Genomic DNA, 8,059 nt, shown 5'->3' with positions numbered 1-8,059 from the left:
GTACACTGTACTGTATCTATATAATGCCTCTGGCCCTCATACAAATTACCAAGAGTCCCTGCAGGAGAAAGAAAGGACCTGGGGAGAGAAGATCGTCCACGGAAAATACTACAGCAATCTAAACCAACAGAGCATAGACAAGAATGCGTCATTCATGTGGTTACAAAGTGGGCGCTTGTTTGGGGAGACAGAGGGATTTGCAGTTGCTATACAAGACCAAGTAATAGCTACAAACAATTACAAATGTACATCATCAAAGACATCAGCGTATTCCGACAAATGCAGACGATGCTCCGTTCATCCTCGAGACCATCGACTATATCACTGCCGGCTGTCCAGTTCTTGCCTTCGTAGAATACACGAGACGGCACAATCACGTCTCGGGAATTATACAGCAGGCACATGCTCAGGAAAACCAATTAACTCAGGAGCGTATCACTTATTACAAGTACCATCCAACACCACTCCTGGAGAACGAGTCGATTAACCTTTCTTGGGACACTGCTGCAGTGACAGACAAAAGAGTCAACCATAACATACCAGACATCATACTGGTAAACAAGAAAACTGGGACAATTTGTATTATTGACATAGCAATCCCCAATGACACCACCATCGACAGGAAGTACTACGAAAAAATCTGCAAGTACAAAGAAGCAGAAGAGATCAAAAGGATCTGGAAGATGAAATTGGTACGGATAGTCACTGTGATTCTGTCAGTCAACGGCCTCATTTCACTTACACTTAACAAGAATCTGCAAGAACTGGGTCTTCCACCGAACATCTAAAAAATTATGCAACATTATGTCCTCCTGTTAACATGCAAAATCGTGCGATTGTTCCTCTCACAAGAATGAAGTTCCCGTGATCTTGAATTTTGTATATACCTGTACATCAATGTTTGTATTATAATGTGAAAATACTTTAATTATTGTAAGGCACTTGGTACATCCTGTGCCCCTTTACAACCCATATTTCCTGTGGAGAAGTGTGTGAATAATAATAATAATAATAATAATAATAATAATAATAATAATAATAATAATAATAATAATAATAATAATAATAATAATAATAATAATAATAATAATAATAATAATAATAATGGGGCCGATGACCTTAGCTGTTAGGCCCCTTTAACCAACAAGCATCATCATCATCATCAATAATAATAATAATTATAATAATAATAATAATAATAATAATAATAACGGAGTGTCCGAGGAGGCCTGGTGCATGTCTTCCGAGTTGACACCCTATAGGCGACCTCGCGTCTGAGAGAATGGGCCCTACCTGTGATGAATCTTAAAGCTAAAGACTGCACACACACACACACACACACACGGACACACAGCCCCGTGCCATTACCCCCTGTGGGTGGGGGCAGTAGAGTAATACCCACGGTATCCCCTGCCTGTCATAAGAGGCGTCAGAAAGGGGCCTCAGGGACTCTGAATTTGGGAGCGTGGATTGGCGATGACGGGGCCCTTAACTGAGTCCTGGCATTGCTTCCACTTACTTGTGCCAGGCTCCTCACTTTCATCTACCTTATCCGACCTCCCTTGGTCAACTCTTGTTTTTTTCTGACTTCGACGGTATTATAGCACACGAGGCCTGAGACTCTTTCATGTTCACTACCTTCGTAGCCCTTGTCTATCTCTGGCCGATATATTCATTTATCCAAGTGTCGGATGCCTTTCATTTTTCTCTCTGATTAGTGTTAATAGAGGATGGTTGCCTAGTTGTACTTCCTCTTAAAACAATAAGCACTACCACCACTACAACCATGTACCACTGGAATTAACCAATGAAGGTTAAAATCTCCGACCCCTGGGCCAAGACACAGAGAGGTCTTATGGCGACGATGGGATAGAAAAGGGCAAGGAGTTGGAAGGAAGCGGCCGTGGGCTTAATTAAAGTACAGCCCCAGCATTTGCCTAGTGTGAAAATGGGAAACCACGGAAAACCATCTTGAGGGCTGCCGACAGTGGGATTCGAACCCAGTATCTCCTAGATGCAAACTCACAGAAGCGCACCCGTAACCGCACGGCCAACTCCGCCCGGTGATTAAAGTACTAAGGACAATTGTTGGTCCAAAAGAAATGTCGGTAGGTTGTCACTATTGCTACGGCTGCAGGGTTTAGAGGGTTTCGAAGACTTATTTATTAGAAATACAGTGGAACCTTGGATTGCGAGAATAATTCGTTCCGGCAACATGCTCGTAATCCAAATCGCTCGTATATCAAAGGAAATTTTCCCATCAGAAACTATTTTTTTTTTTTGCTAGTTGTTTTACGTCGCACCGACACAGATAGGTCTTATGGCGACGATGGGACAGGGAATGGCTAGGAGTGGGTAGGAAGCGGCCGTGGCCTTAATTAAGGTACAGCCCCAGCATTTGCCTGGTGTGAAAATGGGAAACCACGGAAAACCATTTTCAGGGCTGCCGACAGTGGGGTTCGAACCTACTATCTCCCGAATACTTGATACTGGTCACACTTAAGCGACTACAGCTATCGAGCTCGGTCAGAAACTATTGAAACTCGGGTGATTCGTCCACAACACAAAAACATTTATTCGCATAACATTTCTAAAACAAAATATCGTCGTTGTCGGGAAAAAACCTCCTATGTGTCAGAATTTTTGAAAATGAGATTTTAGCACCAAGAGATTCAGAATGGCTGCCACTACGAAGTGGCAAAACCTCCAATGTGTTAGAAAATATTAAATGGGTTAAATTCCACAAAATATTGCACCTCCTATGTGGCTTAGCATTTTTGTTGCTGGGGAAAATCTCCTATGTGCTTGAAGGACACATAGGAGTATTATACCTTGGTCCACACTGTTCACGCTACCGGGAAATATCTCCTATGTGTTGAGTCGAACACGTTAGTGTTATACTTTTCCGCCTTCTGCTCGACAATGACAACTCTATAGGGATTGTTTACTCTGTATGGCGCCAGATTGAACAAGTAGACGTCAGATCTTTTTCTGCCGCTTCTACTATTATTGCTGCAGGAACTTTATTGTGAAGGGAAATGTTCAGCCGTGGAAAGAAGATTCTACAAATGGCATTGGAGATATCTACAAAAGATTATCAGTCAGACAAAGGTAAGTCAATTAATAAACAGTGATGAAAGCATGATGCATTGCAAATCTTAAAATAACAGAAAACACAAGGGCTATCCCAACTCTATCCACATTTAAATAACAACTACTATGGACTGTAAGATGACAGTAGTATGATCGTTTTATTTCCGCAGGTGCATTTGTAAAACCCACAATAGAGACAAATCACTATGGAAATGACGACACCCCTACCATGGAAGAAATATTGGACGACGTGATGGATGTTACAAGTTCTGCAGCAGGTACGTATGAATTACAATACCAACTTGAAACACATGGATATCATAGAAACTATGTTCAATATGAATGTTGCATTATTGGTAAACAAATAGTCATGTGGCCTCTAAAATTTATCTAAAAAATAATCCTCATTTCCCTTTAATCTAGAAGAACTTACTGCATCCATAGCGGCGATGTCTGATAATGACTCTACCAGCACAGCAAGAAATGTGGAGGCAATGGAAATCGCCTTCCCTATAATAGGTATGTTTGAAGTTTTACAAGCCTTCTACTTAAACATAAAATTGTGACTAATACGAGTACAAAGCAATTAGTGTAAAATCTGTGACGTTGACAAATGGAGCCACACGAAGGATAAAAACTGTGTTCTAATATTAAATCATTTATTTCAGATTTAGAAGATCTACATGACATGTCTTCCATTAAGTGGAATGTAGAAGAAGATGATCTCCAAAATATACTGAACTCTCATAAAAATAGAGGGACACCGAAGACCGAAGATACGTCTAACGAAGGTACGAAAACTGTGAGTGAGACGCTGGATCATTCCGAAATGTCTGTTGGTAATCCTGATATACGAAATGTAAGCGCAGGGAAGAGACTCAACCACAAAGCAAAGGAAAAAGCCCGTTCAAATAGAATCTTTGGCAAGCCTTACTTAGGCTTACAGCAAAAGGCTAAAGTAATCACAAAACAGGCAAGAAAATTAGGTAACAGATGCAAACATAAAGAACTTATAAAGAAGACACAGAAGACATTCCTTTGCGGTACAATCAACGAGGAGCACCGATGTCAATTGTTCAAAGATTTCTGGCAGATTCCATCCTGGGCTGAAAAGAAGGCATACATCAGAGGGCTTGTCACCACTAGGAATGTTCTCAGGAGGCGCAAAGAAACAGCAGGCAACATCAAAAGAAAGAACGTAGGCCATGATATACATTTAACTAAACCTGACGGAGAAAGTGTGCGTGTTTGCCGAACATTTTTCATAAACACTTTGGGAATTGGTGAGGACAGTTACAAGAGATGGACACATGTAAAGGACGTCGAACATATTTCAACTTCTACTGGTAAGGGAGCAGATAATTCAGACACCGATGCCCGAAGCAGTCCATTGAAGAAACGTGCCCAAGAAAAGCAGGATGTACCTATGTCCATCAAGAAGAAAAATAAAATTGAAGACAAGAAGACAATTCGTGAGTGGCTTGGAGTTTTACCTAAAGTTCCCAGCCATTATTGTCGAAATTCCACGAAAAAGGTATACGTTGAGCCAACTTTTCGATCAAAATTACATATGTTTTCAGTCTACAAGGAATGGTGTGACGAAAACAACAAATCTCCGAGCTCTAGAACCCTTTACATGGATACGTTGGAAGAAGACAAAATTGATATTCATCTGCCTAAAAAAGACCAGTGCGACATTTGCTGTGCATATAAAGTTGGTCAAGTAGAAGAAGAAGAATATCAAAAACACCTCCTAAGGAAAGACGAGGCTCGGGAAGCGAAGAATAAAGCTAAGGAGGCCAGTACTGATTATCACGTTGTGGTAACAATGGATCTTCAAAGTGTTCTTTTGTGTCCTAAGTTGCTAGCATCCAAGACATACTACAGACAGAAACTTCAAGTACACAATTTCACAATTTATGATCTAAGAAACGGTGATGTTACACTTTATGTATGGCACGAGGGCAATGGTGGTGTAAGTGCAAATGAATTTACATCATGCATAGTTAATTTTATTGAAAATTTGCCACCTCCAACCAATAAGGTTACCTTAATTTCTGATGGCTGTAATTATCAGAATAGGAACAAGGTTTTAGCCAGCGCCTTAAGTAATGCCGCTAGATCTAAGAACATCACCGTGGAACAACTGTATCTGGAAAAGGGGCACACTATGATGGAATGTGATAGTGTCCATGCCACTCTAGAGCACTACTTCTCTCCACCAATTAATTCGCCCATGGATTATATAGCGAGAATGAGGCAAGCCAGACCCACGAAACCATACAATGTGAAAAGTGTCGACTTCAGTTTCTTTAAGGATTTTGAGCATAAATCAAATCTCCCATCATTACGGCCTGAAAGAAAATCTGGCGACCCTGTAGTGACAGATATCCGCCAACTGCAGTACTTACCTGATGGAAGAATAAATTACAAATTTGGAACACACAGCAGAGTGGGAAGAACTTCCACAAAGGTAGAGAATGAATTTTCCAATTGGTGAACCACGCAGTTTGTACACTGCACAATTGCCAATCACAATATCTAAGTTCACTTATTTGCAGGAACTGAAGCAGGTAATTGAGCATGACCACCACTCTTTCTATGATAATCTTTCTGTAAAGCCGGACAAGTGAAAAGTTCCCAGAAGAGGACAGTGATCAATTTGCACAGTATACATTTAATAAAATACAATTAGGAACAATTGATGTAATAAAATTCAGCTGAATAAACTGTAATGATTCATGTGTTTGAGTAAAACTTCAATATAATAAAAGCTTCATTCTTAAAGCAAAATCTCCTATGTGTAATTTCGTGGAAACCATAACCTCCTATGTGTCATCGTAATGAACAAAAATTAAATATCTGGTGAAATAATTGATATTACTGCAGTTAAACAGTACAGGGTTATAAAAAGACAGGTACAGAAGGGAACTAGATTACTTCGATTATTATGAAGTTAAGTATTATTATATGAAATAGTTTTTTGTCTCTCCTGAAAAATTTGTTATTTTGCACATAGGAGGTTTTTTCCCGGCAACGACGATATAACGTAAAACAATTAAACTGCACTTTACCTTACAATAGAATCATTGTTGGTGTGAGGGAGACGAGAGATGACATGAGAAGAGTTACTGTGTAGCACGAATTTCACTAACGGAATCACTGCTATCGGTTGGTTCATTGGAAGTGTTTTCTTTTCGTGCAACTTTAACGAGGAACCTGTTCAATGACTGTTGCTTTTGCCTCTTTTTGAGGATTTCACGAAAATGTGACATTGCATTGTCATTGAACAGATTCATCCACTGTAATCATCTCCTTCTTCCGACCGAATTCCTTTTTAGCCTTCTTTTCGTTCACAGGGCCCATCGTTGCAGAACAGTTATATCACAGGTGACAGAAACAAAACATGTACACTCGTACGGTGGTGACTATGCGAGAGAGGCACGCCAACTGAAGTCCAGCGCGGGAAATGATTACACACACTTTCCCAGGAAAGAGAGCGGCAGGGGGAGGGGAAAACAAAGGCACAGGGGAGGTGGAAACGTACGTAATCGTGACGCTCGTATCGCGAAACCTCACTCGCTTATCAAGTCACAATTTATTTAAAATATTTGCTCGTCTTGCAAAACACTCGTAGACCAAGTTACTCGCAATCCGAGGTTCCACTGTAAAAGACAAACATTATGTGGATAATGGATGTTACTCAGTAGAACGTGGTAAGTAGTTATTTTTCAGGGGTTCTGGTACCACCGCCACCACAGAACCTCGGCAGAGGCCTCCACCGCATTGACCTCTGGCGAGGTCATGACCTGTAAACAAAGCCACGTGCTCTTGTTTGTAAACAAAGCCACGTGGTTTTTGACAGGTGTCAGGCTGACAGCTGCCATCTTTAAACAACAGACGATCGCAAACGTCAATGCTGCCATCCTTACGACACTAAACCTCACAGCTACCACCTTAGGCACGTAGTAGCGGGCAATTTGTAATTCCACGTGCTTTTTGACAGCTGTCAAAGTGACAGCTACCATCTTTAAACAGCAACGCACCGCTAACCTCAGTACTGCCATCTTTACGGCACTAAACATCACGGCTACAACCTTTGTCATGTGATGGCGGGCAGTTTGAAATTCCACGGGCTTTTTGACACCTGTCAAGCTGACAGCTGCCATCTTTAAACAACAGACGATCGCTTACCTCAGTGCTGGCATCTTGACGTGGCAAAATCTACATGGCTATCACCTTAGGCACGTGCTCTCAAAGCCACGTGCTTTTCTGACATCTGTCAGCGGCTATCTTTAAACAAGGCAGCATCGTGCTGCTATCTTTACGGCACAAAACGTTATAGCTTAGCCACGTGCTCTTCAAAGCCACGTGCTTTTTTGACAGCTGTTAAGCAGCTATTTTTAAACAAGACAGCATCGTGCTGCTATCTTTACGGCGCTAAACTGTATCGCAATTTGAAAAATTCCGCGTGGTTTTTGACAACTGTCAGCTACCATCTTTAACTACATGCACATGGCTTGCTACTGTCTTGACGGAAGTAAACTATATAGCGCGGAATTAAACAGGACAAGCAAGTAAGCTGCTACTTGTCGTCACACCGCTATCTTAAAGCAAGGTGTCCTTCTCAACATACTATTATCTTAGTTTTTAAACAAAGATGCTGTTTTCAACACTCTAAGACTTTGTTGACGTACTTACGTAGCTGCTGTTGCTGTCAAGCTGACAGCTGCCATATTTAAACAACAGAGCATCGCCAACCTCAGTGCTGCCATCCTTACAGCAATAAACCTCATGGTTGCCACCTGAGGCATGTATTGGCGGGCAATTTGAAATTCCGCGCCCATTTTGACAGCTAACAGCTACCATCTTTAAACAACAGAGCATCGCCAACCTCAGTGCTGGCATCTTGACGGAGCAAAATCAACATGGCTAGCACCTTAGGCACGTGCTCTTCAAAGCCACG

This window comes from Anabrus simplex, chromosome 11 (assembly GCF_040414725.1).
Source record: "Anabrus simplex isolate iqAnaSimp1 chromosome 11, ASM4041472v1, whole genome shotgun sequence".
Classification (NCBI taxonomy): Eukaryota; Metazoa; Arthropoda; class Insecta; order Orthoptera; family Tettigoniidae; genus Anabrus; species Anabrus simplex.
The sequence above is the reverse complement of the archived record's forward strand: the minus strand, read 5'-3'. Positions refer to the sequence as shown.